This window comes from Antechinus flavipes, chromosome 4, assembly GCF_016432865.1.
Source record: "Antechinus flavipes isolate AdamAnt ecotype Samford, QLD, Australia chromosome 4, AdamAnt_v2, whole genome shotgun sequence".
Taxonomy (NCBI): Eukaryota; Metazoa; Chordata; class Mammalia; order Dasyuromorphia; family Dasyuridae; genus Antechinus; species Antechinus flavipes.
Window position 1 is genome coordinate 325042942 of NC_067401.1, and position 17781 is coordinate 325060722.

A 17781-nucleotide genomic window follows, 5' to 3' on the forward strand; every position below is an offset into this window, starting at 1 on the left:
AAGCATTATGAGCATGGAAGCAGTATTAATACTAAACAGATATGTACCAAGTAATATATCATCCATATTCTCAAAGGAATTCAATGAGTTACAGGAAGAAATGAAAAGCAAAACGATATTAGTGGGAGACCTCAACTGTCCCCTCTCAGAATTTGATAAATTCAAGAAAAATATTTGAAATCACTAGACATTAAGTTTGAAGAATATCAAAAACAACTTCTTAAAGAAGAAACTAAAGTAAAATGCTAATAAAACCTATAAAAAAATAAGAAGGGAGAGCTAGGTAGCACAGTGGATAGAGCACCGGCCCTGAAGTCAGGACAACCTGAGTTTAAATTCAGTCTCAGACATTTAACACTTCCTAGTTGTGTGATCCTGGGCAAGTCATTTAACCCTAATTGCCTCAGCAAAAACAAAGAAAAACAAAATAAAAAAAATAAGAAGAAATTTAATTCAGATTCCTCTAATTTGACTTAGTTAAATTAGTTATTAAGATGGATAAATCAGAAATGAAGGAAAGTCTATAGATACTAAATCAAAAGTTTATTATATTTTAAAGCATGAAACATTATTTGTTAATGATATGGAAGTTTCCTAAATCAATTGTCTTCATTCAGTTAGCCCAATAACCAGTAAAAGCAATGATCAAAATTAATACTAAGCTTAGACCCTATTTTTATAAAATTAGAAAAAGATATGGCTTGAAATTAAAATTCTAAACTGATTTATTTAAGCAAGTAATAAATTATAAAATATGGATAGTGGCTTGATAAAAGTACATAGATAATTGCAGATAGGGGCTTTCATTATGTAAATAAATTCCTTTAACCTAGAGTTTAAAAGAGCCTGAAGACTGTGCATTAATTTTCAGTCATGTGCAAACACTTAACTTACTTTCTAAGTGAAGGGATATTGCAAAATACTGGCTTAGAATATAAACTTGTAAAGTTCTAGGGAAAAGAACCTTGTAAGCTATAATGAGGTACATAACCTCATAAAACAATGAGAAATAGTAAAGAGAAAGAAAACAAAAAAATGTTGACTCAATTAAAGTCATCTTTAGAACATTTAAGAATGAAAATAGCAGAATAACAGTTGGAAGATGGAAAAATTTGCAAAACTTTTTTGACTTTTTTTTAATTATCAAGGTTAGTGGAGATGCCACATTTGGACACTAATTTAGTCACAAATGTATGTATGATGAAAATGGAAAAGTCAGTAATGAAAATAAAATGGTTAAAGCACTTAGACAATATAGATTATACACAAAGGAAATTCATGGTAGCAGAGTCACAATTTTGAGGGTATTAAGAGCTAATTTCTCATGGTATATGAAGATACCATAAGCACTGAAAATTTTATTCCTAAAGTTGACAAGTATATGCACAGTTACTAGTAGGTATGGCTACACTCACATACATAAGTCATTTTTATTATGATAATATGCACACTTTAAGCTATTTTTGATGGGGATGTTAAAGGAAATTTGTAGCTTTTATAAGTAACAGTCCACAGTACTATAGAACTTAACTTTACTGTAGTTTGATCTCACTGTATTTATGGTTTGTTGAATGAAAGTAAGTAATTATGTAGAACAAAACATTGTCTAAAAAGGTCCCATTCAATAAAATATTAATTTTTTTGATTTCTTTAAATATATAACAAAATTAATCTTGTTCCACTAGCCGCAGATAAAATCATTAATGTCAATAGTTAAACAAGACAGGTAGAGATATGCTTGAGAAAGGTGTTTACCATTATCATTGAGGAGATCCATTGGTGTATATCTTTCTAAATGATATCCTTATTTGCTCAAATATAGTTTGACCTAACTATACATATGGTAAAAATTATATGGATCAAGAGTGTCTATTGTGCAGTTGAATGGACTTATGTCTTGGACAGATATTGCAAATGGACAATGAGTTGGGCCCTCAATCAAGTGGAGTAGAATAAATTGCCTTGCCTTTGGAAAGTTCCTAATTAATTTTAATGACCCAAGGCTTCTGTTTAAACAAAGGACCATCCTTTGAAGGCCACTATCCTTCTTTAATTATTATATATGACTTTGAGTCATATAACAACAAAGTATCAGAAAAATTAAAATTATAGATCATCTAAATCTAAAGACACATCATAGTTGTAAGCAGACTGAAATGCATTAAAAATACATTTTACAAAGGCAAAGTAGTCTGAAGATTATCATAAAAAAATAAATGATATAAAAAGAAGAGGATTTGGTCATCTGGCAAGAGTGAGGGATAATTGTTAGACTTCCTGTTGTTCCATTGATATCCTCTCAATGCCAAAAGAAAACAGGGAAGACTCCTACTCCAATGAGTAGACCCTCTGTGGTAAACTTATGCAAGGATATGGATCAATGGTCAGTGAGGGGTTATAATCCATATATTATCTATGATTATCTTCCATGTCTTTGCTTTACTTTCTCCCTCTGTCTTTCCCTCCTAATATTCCCAATCAGTTGTTCAATCTTGTTATTTCTACATGAACAATTTTTTTTCCCCTAAAACTACTGAAATAGCTTCTTTTTTGGTCTTCTTGCCTCAGTTCTGGTCTCTTCAATTTATTCTCCACATAGCTGCTAAAGTACTTTTCCTTAAGTGCTTGTCTGATCATGTCATTCCCATACTCAGTAAGCTCAGATAGGTTTCCATAGGCTCTAGGATCAAATGTAAATGTCTTTGTTTATATTTTAAGGCCCTTTAAAACCTGAACCCAATCTGCTTTTCCAACATTATTTTATATTACTTCCCTTAATTTATGTTGCATTCAAGTCAAACTGACCTTCATTCAGCAACAAGCATTTATTAAGTACTTGATATATTTGTTCTACAAATACTCCATATCTTGTTTTTTCACAATTGCTCGTTTTCCTCCCTTTGGACACCTCATTTTTGCATCTTAGAATCCTTTGCTTCTTTCAGAACTTTATTTCTTTCTAAAGCTAAACTTTTCCTGTTCCCTACTTCACTTACTAATACCTTCTTCTAACTGAAATTCATCTTGTGTTGATTTTGCTTAGTCTTATATGTAATTATTTTTTTACTTGTGGTATAACACAATACAATGTCATCTTCTCAAGAAAGTCATTTTTCTCCTTTCATGATCACTCTCACAAATATGAAGAAGATTATGAATATTGTTTATTGTTTGAAGAATAAACATACAAAATCACAGTTCCATTTGAATGTATGAGTTTGAAACCAAGTTGGATGTCCTGTAAAGCAGTTGTAAAAGCAGTTCTGGTGTTCTAAAGAGAGATAGATTTGGAAGTCATTTCCATTGAAGTAGTTACTGCTCCTTCAGTAAATTAGATTGTCAAATGAAGGGAATGTAAAGAAAGATGGGTAAGGACAGACCTTGGTGAACACCCACATCAAGGGTATCAAAGAAGGATGGATTTGTAGAGCAAAAAGCAGAAATAGATCAATGCCAGAGAAAGGAGAACTTGGAGAGTCAAAATCTCTGTAGCCAAGTGGGAATTTGCCTGTCAAAAACTTCAGAATTATTATGTAAAATAACAACTGATAAAAGTATTGAGAAAAAGGTTTTGGAAAGAAGACAAAATGCAAGCATTTAGGGAGAAAATGGATAGTGGAATAATGGAGGCACTCAATGTAGATAACTTTTGAAGAGAAATTTAGGAGTGAAGTAGAGAGAAATAGGAAAGTAGATAGATGATTTAGACAGGACTTCTTAAATTTTTCCCAATGATGACCCCATTTTACTCAAGAAATTTTTATCTGACTCAGAATATTTAGGTACATAAATAGGTATACATATTAAACATTCACTAATAATAAATAATAATTTTACAACCCCCATATTTAGTTATGAAACCTATATAGGATCACAAACCACAGATGAAAGCATCAAAGGAATGAAGGAATGTGTTTTTCATTTTTTGGGACAGAGGAGAGACCTGAGCATGTGTGTAAGCAAACAGGAAGTAGACACTAGAGAAGAGATTGAAGGAATATATAAGAATTAATTGCTGCTACTAACTCTGGAAGGGTATAAAGAGATGGGAACAAGGGCAAAAAAAGGCATAATTAGTCTTCACAGGGAATAGGAATTTCTTTTCTTCTGAGACAGAACAGAAAGAAATAGTAGGTGATGCTTCTGAGAGATTTTAAGAAATGAAGAACTAAGGTTGATGAAATTTATATTAGATATATCCTTTGTCTTAGTAAAGGAGGAGTTACATTATTTGCTATAAATATGGGAGTATGCAGAATATATTTGGGGCATAAGAATAGAAAGATTTGTTTTATGCACACATTTTTTCAGGATCATTTTGGCCGTGCAAGATATATCTATACTAAATAAACTAATTTTTTCTTACAACAGCTATTTTTTTCATAAAGCAGTTCTAGAACTTTGTACAAAAGAACAGTTTATTGTCTGTTCACGATGCTCCTAAAATGACATCTCCTCCAAGACTTTATAAAATAATTATCTTGAATTTTAGAAAATGATGATGCTCATTTATCTTACATGGGATTCAGATCATATACTCAATATTCAGAATCATGCAAATACAAAGCTATATAGGACTTTAAAATCCTCTTGTGCAATCATCTGTCTTCCGACTGGTAGGAAAATTAAAGCAAAGTGAGGTTAAGTAATTTGTAGTAAGTAGTCTACCCAGCCTACAACCCAATTTCTGATTCCTAGAACAGTGTTCTTTCTATTATTCAGTGTTGCTTCCAGAACCATATGAATACTTAATAAAACCAAGTCCTAGAGAAGGTATTTATGTAATAAGTCAAGAGCTTATTCAGCCTACAATTGTTTAGGATATCCTGGTACATACTTTGCTACTGTTAGTAATAAATTATTTCCTGACAATTTGGTTGATAGATTAACATCTGCCCCTACATAGTTCTTATTCTGCGTTATAAAAATGAGCAGGTTAGCTGTATTTAATAGGCTTTTTGTCCTTCGTTTATCTTGCAGGATGAAAAAGAAAAAAAACTGGGGCTCTTCCACAGGAGTGTAAATCATACTCAAAACAGAGAGAGGGCTGTGTTTCTATAATAATCAGGAATGAGATATCCTTCTTAAGAGTCTTAGAAATCCAATAGAAGGTCTGAAAGGCACATAACTTAATTCCTCTGTCCCATATCTCACCAAGTTTGCTTTTCTAACTTCCCAGAGGACTAGAACACAAAGTGCCAGAATGTTTTAATGTTTGAAAAGCAAAATAAAGTCATAGGGTAAAAGGGTATGTGTATGGGGGTGGGGTGGGGTGAGCATTAGAGTTCGAGTCACTTTCCCTATTGAAAACTGAGATTTCTGGTCACATTAGAACAGAATAATTGATAGCAGCTGCAGATGGGAAGGTTTGGGCATGTACCTCCCCAGGCACTAATTTCTTTGATAGTCTCAGCGGTATGTTGTGGAGTATAGAATGCTGATATTAAGTCACAGTTTTTTGATAGAGGAGAACTGAATACATGGTCAGTCCATTTTCTTGAGGGAAATTTGCATGTAGTCTCAAGTCTCAGAATATTTTTTTTCCAATTCTTAGCACATTAATATTACACTGATTTGCATTCAGCTTGGGTCTAATGATCAGGAGAATCCTCTTTATCCTTTGCATTTCCTTCATTCATTCCTTGCTTCCCTGCTTCGTGGCATTTAAAGGTAAGAGAAAGCAGACAACTCAGAAGACAGTGTGTCCTGCAGGGATGGTGTCCATCTCACATGTAAAACGATTTCATGAAACAGAGAATTACAGATCTCATTAAAAAGATTTGAAGGGCAGGTTACATTTAGATCTCCATTGTCAAAAGCTAATTGATGATGAATAGCGATTTGGTTTTATTGGTTCTTCTAGATCTTTGTAATGGTATTAATTGTAGTGGTAGTAGGAGTAGGAATATGGGTAATAGTAATAATAAAATAGTTGTAGTAGTAATAGTAGTGATAATACCAGTTAGTAGTTATAGTAGTAATAGTAGCAGAAGCAGTAGTTATAATTATAATACTATTCATCATCATTGTTGTAGTACTGTTAATACTACCAGTCTGTAAATTAGTACTACTAGTAGTGATATCCCCATGAAGATGACAATGAAGACAAAGGCACTGACTACTATTACAAGCAAGATAGCCAAGTGACTCAGTAGATGGAATGGGTCCTAGAATTAAGAAGATCCCTCTTCCTGAGCTCCAATCAGGTCTTAGATATTTACTTGCTATGTGACCGAGAACAAGTTATATAACCTGTTTGCTTCTGATTTCTCATATGTAAAATGAGCTGGAGAATGAAATATCAAAAAAGTTCCCAAAAAACTTAAATTGGGTCATGAAGAATTAGATACCACTGAAACAACTGAATAACACTACTACTAGTTGGAATTTAAATGTTTTAAGGTTTGCAAAGTTCTGTAAATGTTCTGTCATTTGGTCCTCTCAATATGATTGTTATTTTATAAGAACATACCACTATCTTATAAGATAATAGATTATTTAATTTTATCCTCATAATAATTTTAGGTGTGGGGGGTATTATTACATCCATTTTATGGATAAGAAAAATGATTATAAGAAGTTGTGACTTACCCAGAGTTACACAATTAGTAAGTATCTGAAGTAGGATTTGAACTCAACTCTTACTAAGTTCAGCATGGTTATTTACTGTGATGTCTAGTCCTCTCTAGTACTGGCAATAAGCACGTTGAAAGGAAAATAAAAGAAACAAAATAAAAAACCCATACTTTGATGTAGACTTAGTAAAATGAAGTGACCTGAGTTATTTTCAGATCAACTAAAATTTTTAATTTTGTAATATATGTAAATTTTAATAGACCTTTGTATTAACTGCCTTCTTTTAGTCATTGGTTTTCATTTTAACTATTTTTTTTTTTGTATAAGTAGAAACAAAAGGGTATGAAAAGGCTATTAAAATAATTACAGAAGCACGGTCATAAATTATCTGTTGATTCAGTCTGTCAGCAAGTAAGTCAATTGCTTCAATGATAAGGCTAATCAGATATGGAACTGGCTATAAATGACTTTAGACATCTGGATCAGATATAAATCATCAAGCTGGCCAGTGGGATCCATTCTGACATTGTGTATGCTCTTCATTTGAGGCAGTATATGTCAGGAAATATTGTATTACTCAAATTATGTGGATTTGCTACAATATTGCAAAGCATGATGGGATGTAACGAGCAATGTAACAGAATGGAATAATGGAAATTTAGTCTGGCTGTCTCATCAGAGGGAGATAAAGCCAAATCAAACAGAGTGTTTACTGTGGCCTGAATTCATTGGCTAAATAAATTATTTTCAGGTTGATGTGCACATGCAAATAATCATTTAATCAACACTGCCTCCTTAGAAAAATTCTGAAGCAGGAAACTACCAAACACCCTTGCAGAAGCTCAGATGACTGGACTATATATAGCTTAAACTTCCATATTTGCATGTAAGCATGTATGTGATTGTCTGGAAGAAAAACAATCAATGTTTCTTTCATAAAGTATTCCCCAAGGCTAAAAAGAAAAGTACAGGTATCTTGTTAGACTACATGTCTAGTCATTCCCAGACATGGAGTCAGCAGGATAGTACTCATGCCTGGCCCAACATATCTGATTCATTCAGTAGTTCCCTTGATTGTGCAAAAATTATAATTTGGTTACAATTCAGTAAAACTAGTATAATTATCTTGCCTCTTTTAATCCATTCAGAATAGCAAAACATTTTCAATGTTAAACCATTCTATCTCTTGGCTTTACCTCTTCATATTTTTTTTTCCTTTGAACATTTGAGAATTAACTTTCCCCTTAACAAAACAAGTAGTTATGCTTTGAAATTATAATAATGTCTTACTTATCTGGCCTTATAGATGATTGAAAGGATCCACCTAAGTGAATTTTCCAGAGAGCAAAATTTAGCCCTTTAGACATCTAAATAAAAAAAAAGTGCTCTGCAGGAAATCTTTCCCAAATATATTATACACATCTTTCTTTTTAAACAATTTAATTTTCTACACAATGTTTCAGACATAATGTTAATATAATGATATTATATTATCTGTAATACCGAGATCTCATTAGAGATTATTGAAGTACATAGAGATATTTGTCTTTGCAATAATGCTAAATTATTGTGTTTCATGATATCTTCTGTCAGGTTTTTTTGGTATTTATTTTCTGATTATCTCCCCAGTTATCCGAGTATCAGTTATTTCTATTATTTCCTACTATTTTTCTGAGAACCATCCAGATTCGCCACTCTATTAATTTCCTTGCCAAAGCCCTGGAATGCTGGTATCATCCCCCATCCACTTTACAGCTCCTTTTTAAGTTTTTCTTTATCCATTAGAATTTATAAACTTCTTAAGGAAAGGAACTGTCTTGCTTTCTACTTGCATTTATATCCCCAGTGTTTAGTATGTTCCTGGCACATAGTAAATGCTTCATATATGCTTGTTGATTTGTTGTTGTTGACTTAATTTGCTGCTTCTGATAATCTACTGATCAGCAATCACACAGTCATTTAAAAGGAATTATATGAAAAGAATTATATGTATGGAAGTAGATGAGGTACTAATGTTCATGTAGGTCACATGTGTCCATGTAGATGTCTAGTTATGGCTTACAAAGACACAAGAATAGATCTCTCTAGTGTCTTTTCTCTCCAACCTTCTCCAAGGGAGATTTTGATTCTTGTCAGGAAGGAAAGTAGGAGGTTGGGAACAGAGGCCGGCTTTCCTTAGAGAAAGGTTGTATTATTCTAGAATTGTATCTGTCTGCTTCCTTAATTATTACTGATCTAGAAAATGTGATTTATAGATTCAATGTAACTTCCTGATGACTTTGATGGAGAAGGATGGTCCAAAGCTGTATATTCAAGATTGGATACCCTTACCATCTATGTCAGTTTTACACTGAATATATATAACAAATAAACTGATTTATCCAAATTAGTAGTAAAAAGTATACATATATATGTGTAATACATATAATACATATGATGTATATTATATATGATATATTATAATATTGTTATTATTACTATTATTATCATATAGATGCTTTGATAGCAGAATGTGTCTTCACTTTTGTATATGTATACAAAGATAATTTTCATAATAAAATTATGTGTGATAATAATTTTATTATTATGATTATATCTGAGGATACAATTTTAAAGGAGATCTCCATTTGTAATGAGATAACTCAGCTCAACTAAAAGATACAGATTCCCAGATACTATAGAAAGGGGAATTTCCTAGAAGTCTAATGAAGTAAGCTAGGAATAGGGACATAATCCTTTTTCTATAAGCTGATTTTTTCCTCGAGTCTTTTCCCCTTCATGGATCTGAAGAAAGGTTGGAATTAGCTATCTTTTACCTCAAATCCAGAAGCCAAAGAGTGAATCCACTCTTCTTCTCTAGCTCTCACCAACTTTTTCTAATCCTCATAAAGGCTTGGAGCATTGGCCAATTAATCTCTACCAATTTCATAAAATTGACTCTTTACATTTGTAGTTGCTTTGTAGAATAAAAGTAGATAGTTTATTTTAAAAGGGCTGGGATGGTTTTCCCATGGAATAAAGTTGATATTCCTTGTGAAACTATTTAGGCACTGTTTGATAGCAACTTTGAAACTATTATTTAGCATATAGGGTTTGGGGTACCTATTAGGAATAATTCTTTCTGATCTGATTCAGAAGACTTTTGAAGAATAGGATAAGAGATATATAAAACTTGATACAATGGAAGAAAGCAGATATGAATCACATATGAAGTAGAGTAAAAGAAAAGATGTTCAAATATGTAAAAGAAAATTAATTGGAAGACGATACTTGCAACCAGTTTTATAGATAAATAGAATATGAATAAAAGAGTGGTCTTGAAATTTTGATATAAAACTTCCTTATATCAAAATTTCAAGACCACTCTTTTATTCATATTCTATTAAAATAAGGAAGTAAAGACTCAAGATTAGCTAGAATGATACTCAAGAAATTTTTTACCTTTTTTTTTTTTACCTTTAAAGATATATTTGGTGCAAATTAAGTCAACTCTGAGAAACCACTACACACCTGTCAGACTGGCTAGAATGACAGGAAAGATAATGCGGAATGTTGGAGGGGATGTGGGAAAACAGGGACACTGATACATTGTTGGTGGAATTGTGAATACATCCAGCCCTTCTGGAGAACAATTTGGAACTATGCTCAAAAAGTTATCAAATTGTGCATGCCCTTTGATCCAGCAGTGTTACTAATGGGCCATATCCCAAAGAGATCTTAAAGAAGGGAAAGGGACCTGTATGTGCACGGATGTTTGTGGGAGCCCTCTTTGCAGTGACCAGAAACTGGAAACTGAGTAGATGCCCATCAATTGGAGAATGGCTGAATAAATTGTTGTATATGAATATTATGGAATATTATTGTTCGGTAAGAAATGACCAACAGGATGTTTTCAGAAAGGCCTGGAGAGACTTACACAAACTGATGCTGAGTGAAATGAGCAGGTCCAGGAGATCATTATATACGTTAACAACAATACTATATGATGATCAATTCTGATGGACCTGTCCATCTTTAGCAATGAGATGAACCAAATCAGTTCCAGTGGAGCAGTAATGAACTGAACCAGCTACACCCAACGAAAGAACTCTGGGAGATAACTAAGATCCATTACACTGAATCTCCAATCCCTATATTTTTGCCTGCTGGCATTTTGGATTTCCTACACAGGCTAATTGTACAATATTTCAGAGTCCGATTCTTTTTGTACAGCAAAATAATGGTTTGGTCATGTATACTTATTTTTTATTTAATTTATACTCTAAAATATACTTTAATATATATCTAATTAACATCAAAAGATGTTAATATTTAACAGCTACTGGTCATCCTGCCATCTAGGGGAGGGAGTGAGGGGAAGGAGAGGAAAAAATTGGAACAAATAGGCAATTGTCAATGCTGTAAAAGTACCCATGCATATAACTTGTAAACAAAAAGCTATAAAAAATAAACTATATGATAAGAGTAAAGAAAAAAAAGATACATTTGGAAAAAATAGAATAAGTAATAAAAGATGGGCACAATACTTGGGGCATGTTGTTTAATGTTTACAGATGACAAAAAGAAAAAAAAAACTATTAAACATTTTGCTTCTGTTTTCTCCACCAAGAAAGTAATTTTTACCCTAGAGAAAATAGAACAAATATTTTAAAGAGGAAATTGAAGATGGATGCCAAGATAGGTAAAGAAAGGTAAGAATATTAGAGGAAAAGATCTGTGGACATGATAGAGTTCAGGTCTCCAATCCTGGATGCATTATACCTCAAAATCCTGATAGAACATAAAGATAAGTTTTTGATTACTGTGTAATCATAAAGAATGAGGAAGGCATTAAAAGACAGAAGTTGGGGAAATATACCAATTTTCAACAGAGAGATAAAGGGAAGTTCTAGAAACCAGAGACCAGAAGGTAACCAAGGAGTTATAGAAAACTTTGGGAGGGTTATTAAACACTTGATATTGGGATCCTTTTCAAAGTGAAACTGTGATTATCAGGGGCTAGCATAGGTGTGCTAAAAAGTTTTGTCAGATTATGTGATGACCACATTTGCATCCTGGATACCTTAGAATCAGCCGGAGTCAGGATAAGCAAAAGTCCTTGGTCTTTATTCTTGGTTTTAAAGGTAGGATTGAATTGGATGGAATCAGAATCTCCATGACCTCCTTCTTCCTCGTCTATCCCAAAGTGACCCTGGCTAATCTTACTCCACCCTCTGGTCCCTCCTACAATTCTCTGTATACACTAATTGTTGAGCCAGCACAGGATAGTGGGAAGGGCCATTTTCCAAGTATATGCTTATAGAGTGTTATCCAATCGATAATTAGCCTTAAGTGCTTGGTTGTCTGGACCTCAGTGCATGAACTCAAGAGTTTCAGCCCTCTACAAGATTAGTTTCTTCAATTGTAATTATTGAATGAGTGAGCCAATGGGTTAAAATTATATGGCTTAATATAGCAGACAAACTTGTATTCTTCAACTGTCTTGCTTCCTAGACTACTGATCATCCCCTTAACCAAAGGGTTAAAAGAACTTAACCATCTCAATTCTGGAATTTTCAATTTGAATAGCTTTTCCCATTCTCATTGCTCTGACTGATGAATGTCTTATATGGTCCATGGAAATCATGTGTCAATTTAGTCCCTTGTGGCTCTTGTCATCTCTTTACCTTTCTAAATGAAAATAGTCCTCCTTAGCCATCATTCCTCTGTAGAGGCTATCTCTCCCTTTTAGATTCTCTGATGGCAGAGTGTGGCTTCGTTTTTTTGTATATGTGTCACTTAGCATCATGATTAGCACTATTTAATTTCCTTTTTCCTTCATCATTAATTTCTACATTTGAAATATTTACTATGAGAAAAGAAATATTTATCCATCAAAAATTTGTAAAAATATGTAATTTTGTCTCAGGTGTGCTTGGGCACACTCTGAAAAGCAAAATGCTACTTTTTACATTTATGCTTCCTTTCTATACTTAACTTTATTCCAAAGTACTTTCTGACATCATATACCTGATCAATTCTTACTTGTTGAGGATTGATATAACACACTTTTTAAGGTCTATGACATGAGAGCATTACAAAAGTAAGTTCTAATCTTATTGGTTTCTATATTTCTTTTGGAAGAGATTCTTACTGTATTTTGAAATCCAGTTTTCTTTCATAAGAATCAATTACATGTACATTACATTTGGGGCTTGACTGGATGGCCTCTGAGTTTTCTTCTAGCCTAGATATTCTATAATTATATGAACTTATTTAAGTAGAAACTGGAAGATCACTGGAAGTAGGACATAGGTTAGGTTTCTGAAGAAGATAGGATCATATATAACCAGATCCATTTCTAAAATTCTCTATTTCTACTATTCCTAGATTTGATTTCTGTAATTGAGAGATCTTTATTATTTTAGTTTTGAGTTGTTCTGTTTTTGCTTGTTTCCCAGCTTTGGATGAGCAAAATGACCAAAAATTTCATTTTGTGATGAACAGATTGCTAATATAGTTACTTTTTACTAATTCTAATGTAAGAAAATATTTGTCAATTTATCTCTCTCTCTCCCCCTCCCTCAATCTACCTATTCATCTTTCTACTACCTACCTACATGTCTGCTTATTTTCATCTCTGCATTTGCCTATCTCTTTATGAAATCTATATTTTATGTAATCTATCATTAATCTAATCTTTCTTTTTTGTCTATCTTTGGTCTAGATTTATGATTTTTGTTATTATTTTGAGGAACTCTTAGGATGGAAAAATCCCTACTAATATAGAATGACGACTTCTACCCTACTTATTGTCTCAGAAAGTTGCCTGGGGGGCACTGAATGGTTAAGTGACATGCTCATGGTCAGTGTATTTATATGTATATTATATACAAACACATATTCTATAAGGAAAATATTTAGATAATCATCATAATTTCAAGTAGATGTTTTGGCTGTAAAAGTCAAAACAAATGCAGGGAAAATTTCATTTAAACATTTGTACTTGATGAATGTTTGACTTTACTATTTCCTTAGAATAAGTCTAATAACTATCACCTGTTTTCATGTCACTTTACATACAGAAAATAAAAGGAAGAAGTCACAAAAATGTGATTGGCAGAGGAGGAAAAAGCCAAAACAGTTTCAGGATAAGTAATTTGAATTTAGAAGGAGTTGAAATTCACAAACTTTTTTAGATTGAGAAGATTCAATATGATTTTTGACTTTAACTTGTTAAGCATTTTTCCCTCTTTATTTTATTTCTTTTTGATCAAATGAGAATTTTAATATTTATATTTCTCACTTATTCACACTCAATACAACCCATTGTTTTATGAGAGCTCTCTTATGACTTAAATACCTTAGAGTCTTTTTGGTGTTTTGTGTGTGTGTGTGTGTGTGTATGTGTGTGTGTGTGTGTGTGTGTGTGTATGTGTCCTGTTATTGATCCAGGGCACCTATTTAATGGATCTCAAATGAGCCTGAACTTCAATTGAGTTTAAAATACAAAGCACATTTTTACTGGTTCCAAACACAGTAAATCAATGTAAAAAAACATTCTATTTTCTGTTTTGTTTTGCAATCATTGCTCTTGTAGCATTGCCTAAGAAAAATAAATATGGATTTGTATATCTTTCTTCCATCATTATCAAATAGATTCTTCCACAAACTTTCCTACATATGTCCTACATATGTCACATACATACAACCTTTTATTGGTTATTGCAATTCTGTAGATGGTTGTGCTAAATCAGGAGGAAAGATGTGAGATGGGAATAGAAAGGAAAGAGAGAAAAAAGAAAGAGGAAGGAAGAAAAAAGGAGAGACACACATAGAGAGAAACTCATTGACCAACACAGATACAGAGATAAAGAGACATAAAAAGACAGACACTGAGACAAACACTGCACTATAGAGACAGGAAGAGACACAAAAATAGAGGAAGACATACACACACATATACAGAGAAGAGAGAGAGATACACACAGAGACAGAGACAGAGACAGAGACAGAAAGAGAAACAGACAAATAAACAGATGCAGAGACAGAGAAAAAGCACTACAGAGACAGGGAGAGATATAACGACAAAAATAGAAGGAGGTCGTATGAGGTTATGTGTTCACACCTCTATTTGTGTAATGGAGCATTGGAGGCTTTTTTTATGATGATTTAAGGAGTATATTTACCATTTCAATTGTTTAAAGCAAGAGTAACAGTACTTTTGTGGTTTTTGTTTATTTGTTTTTACTAATAACTTGGTGGGAGTTGTCACTATTCTTACTACAATAAGCAGATTAGATTTAGCTGAATCTGTACTTAGCTCCACTGCTCATGGTATACTTTCTCTGCTGCTTCTTTCTTTATACAAATGGAAAACAGTAAATACAGAGTCTATTTGCTCTGCCTTTTGCCCTTTTTCTGTGAATTATGTAATAGTTTGGCTAACTGGGTAGAAAGTTACAGAGTTTGGATCCCAGGAGAGTTTCTAGTCATGTGTACCTTGTTATAACTATCAAGTCGATTGGTTTCTACAGTTAGCTAATAAAGCAGGGGTACTGTGTATCTCTCAAAAGCACTTCTCTGCCCATTCCCTGACTGCTTTACCCCATTCCAATTAATTTCATAGAACACTGAAAAGGAATCATAATCCTTAAAAGATATTTCCTGAATTATACATATGGATTAATTTTCAATCTACCTATAAATATTATTAGTGGATTTGAGTAAATGCTGTCATATGTTAGGACAAGCTAATTTCAAAATATAATTCATACAACAAATGAAGTTTGTTGCTTCTCCTATTCTTTTTTTTTTTTTTATGCCTGAATCTAATGAAGTTACTTTGTCTCTATAAAAAGCTCCTATAGCTAAAAATAAACAAAGTAGCCATGTCAATTCCCAGCATTTTGGTGCATAAAATAAAGGATTGTTTATTCTACTCCTTGAAGATTTCACAAAGGTGGAAGCAGAAAGGGTCAATCATTAGTCAGAGGTAGCTCCCAGAATAGAATTCATGTCTTGAATACCTAGTACAGGACTGAAGAATTTGAGTGGAGGGTTTTTTTTCTTTTTTTCATGTACAGAATGCTAGTGGGGGGAAAGCTTTTGACCAACTTTAAAAATTATTCTAAAATGCTTTAAAGCATAAATATGACACTTTGAATTTGGAATCATATTCCACTTAAAACAAATTATGCTTGTTTGGATTTTCCAAGGATTTTAATAATAGCCTGAGAAAAAGGGTGGACTTCTAGGTGGTACAGTAGATAGAGTGCTAGGCTGGGAGTTAAGAAAATTCATCTTTCTGAGTTTAAATTTGCTAGCTGTGTGATCCTGGACATATCACTTACCCCTGTTTGCCTTACTTACTCAAATATAAAATGAGCTGGAAAATGAAATGGCAAACCACTCCACTATCTTTGTCAAGAAAATTCCAAATGAAGTCACAAAGGGTCAGATAAAACAAAAAACAATAACAATAACAAACCACCCAAAATTGAACAGTTATCTATTCCTTTGTTAGAGGAAAAAAGATAGAAGTTTTATTAAAAAGATACCAAGTCTAGAAACTGGAAAATGAATGGATGCCCATCAATTGGAGAATGGCTGGGTAAATTATGGTATATGAATGTTATGGAATATTATTGTTCTGTAAGAAATGACCAGCAGGATGAATACAGAGAGGACTGGCGAGACTTACATGAACTGATGCTAAGTGAAATGAGCAGAACCAGGAGATCATTATACACTTCGACAATGATATTGTATGAGGACATATTTTGATGGAAGGGGATTTCTTTGACAAAGAGACCTGAGTTTCAATTGATAAATGATGGACAAAAGCAGCTACACCCAAAGAAAGAACACTGGGAAACGAATGTGAACTATCTGCATTTTTATTTTTCTTCCCGGGTTATTTATACCTTCTGAATCCAATTCTCCCTATGCAACAAGAGAACTGTTCGGTTCTGCAAACATATATTGTATCTAGGATATACTGCAACATATCCAACATATAAAGGACTGCTTGCCATCTAGGGGAGGGGGTGGAGGGAGGGAGGGAAAAAAAAATTGGAACAGAAACAAGTGTCAATATAAAGTAATTATTAAATAAAAATTAAAAAAAAATAAAATAAAAAAAAATAAATGTATTTTAAATAAAACTTCAGAATTGAAACTAAAAAAAAAAAAAAAAGATACCAAGTTTACCTCTCACAATAAGTTTGTACTATTTGTGGATAGGGCACTCCCTGATGATGAATTGTTCTTCTTTAGAGAAAATTCTTGTAGGTCTATGTCATCAAGTCTATATCATTAAGAAACATGATAATTACCTTAGGACATCAGATTTTTGATACTCTATTGATTTATATTAGTAGAGATCCCCTAATCCAACTCTTCCATTTTATAGGAATATAAAGTTTTTATTTTATAAATAAAATAAACAGGGAAACGGGGGCCTTGAAATTACTTAGCCTTAGTCAAATGATTGACAAAGAAAAGATATGGGAAAAAAAAACTTAAAGATTCTGAATCCCAGTCCAATGTTTTACTCCCCTTTATTTCTGGAAATTTATGCATTTAGCTTTGCACAGTGGCAGTATTGTAGCCAATGAGGTTTAACAGAGGTGCGATTATTGCTAATTGGAAATTGATGCACTATGTATTGCTTGAATTTATCAGCCAATCAAAAAGGATGTCTTGTATATCTATCTCAAATTTTACCTCTTTCACAAAACCTTCCCTCAATACTCTATAAGAAATGGCTTCCTAGTCAAACACATTTTTCCCATTCAGTCAATAATGCATGTATTAAGCATTGTGCTAAATACTAGAAATACAAGGAGAAAAATGAAATTAAAAAAAGGGTTCTAAATCATTCATTTGGCATTGTCTTTTGCTGCATGGTATTATACTCTGTTTTGTCATCAACTAGATAATAAACTCTCTGAAGTCAGGGTCTATTTTTTTTTTCTATTTTAGATCTCACACATTACTAAGTCAGGCAGTGAATAAACGTTTACAATCAATACTCAACTTTTGCAGGGGCAATATAGTAAAAAACAAGAGTGTTGATGCATTGAATCTATTGGAAAGAGTGGATTAGGTTACCAAAATCACTAAACATTGTAATCTTTCAGCAGAGATTGCTGAAAATACACTTTTATGTATACAATTCTTTATAATAAAATATCACTTCTGATAACATGTACTTTTCCAAAC

General features: G+C 32.8%; 1 pseudogene; it reads left to right on the plus strand.

Annotated features, from left to right (window-relative positions):
- Positions 1–17141: 17141 nt before the first annotated feature.
- Positions 17142–17296, plus strand: LOC127563720 (uncharacterized; annotated as a pseudogene).
- Positions 17297–17781: the final 485 nt, after the last annotated feature.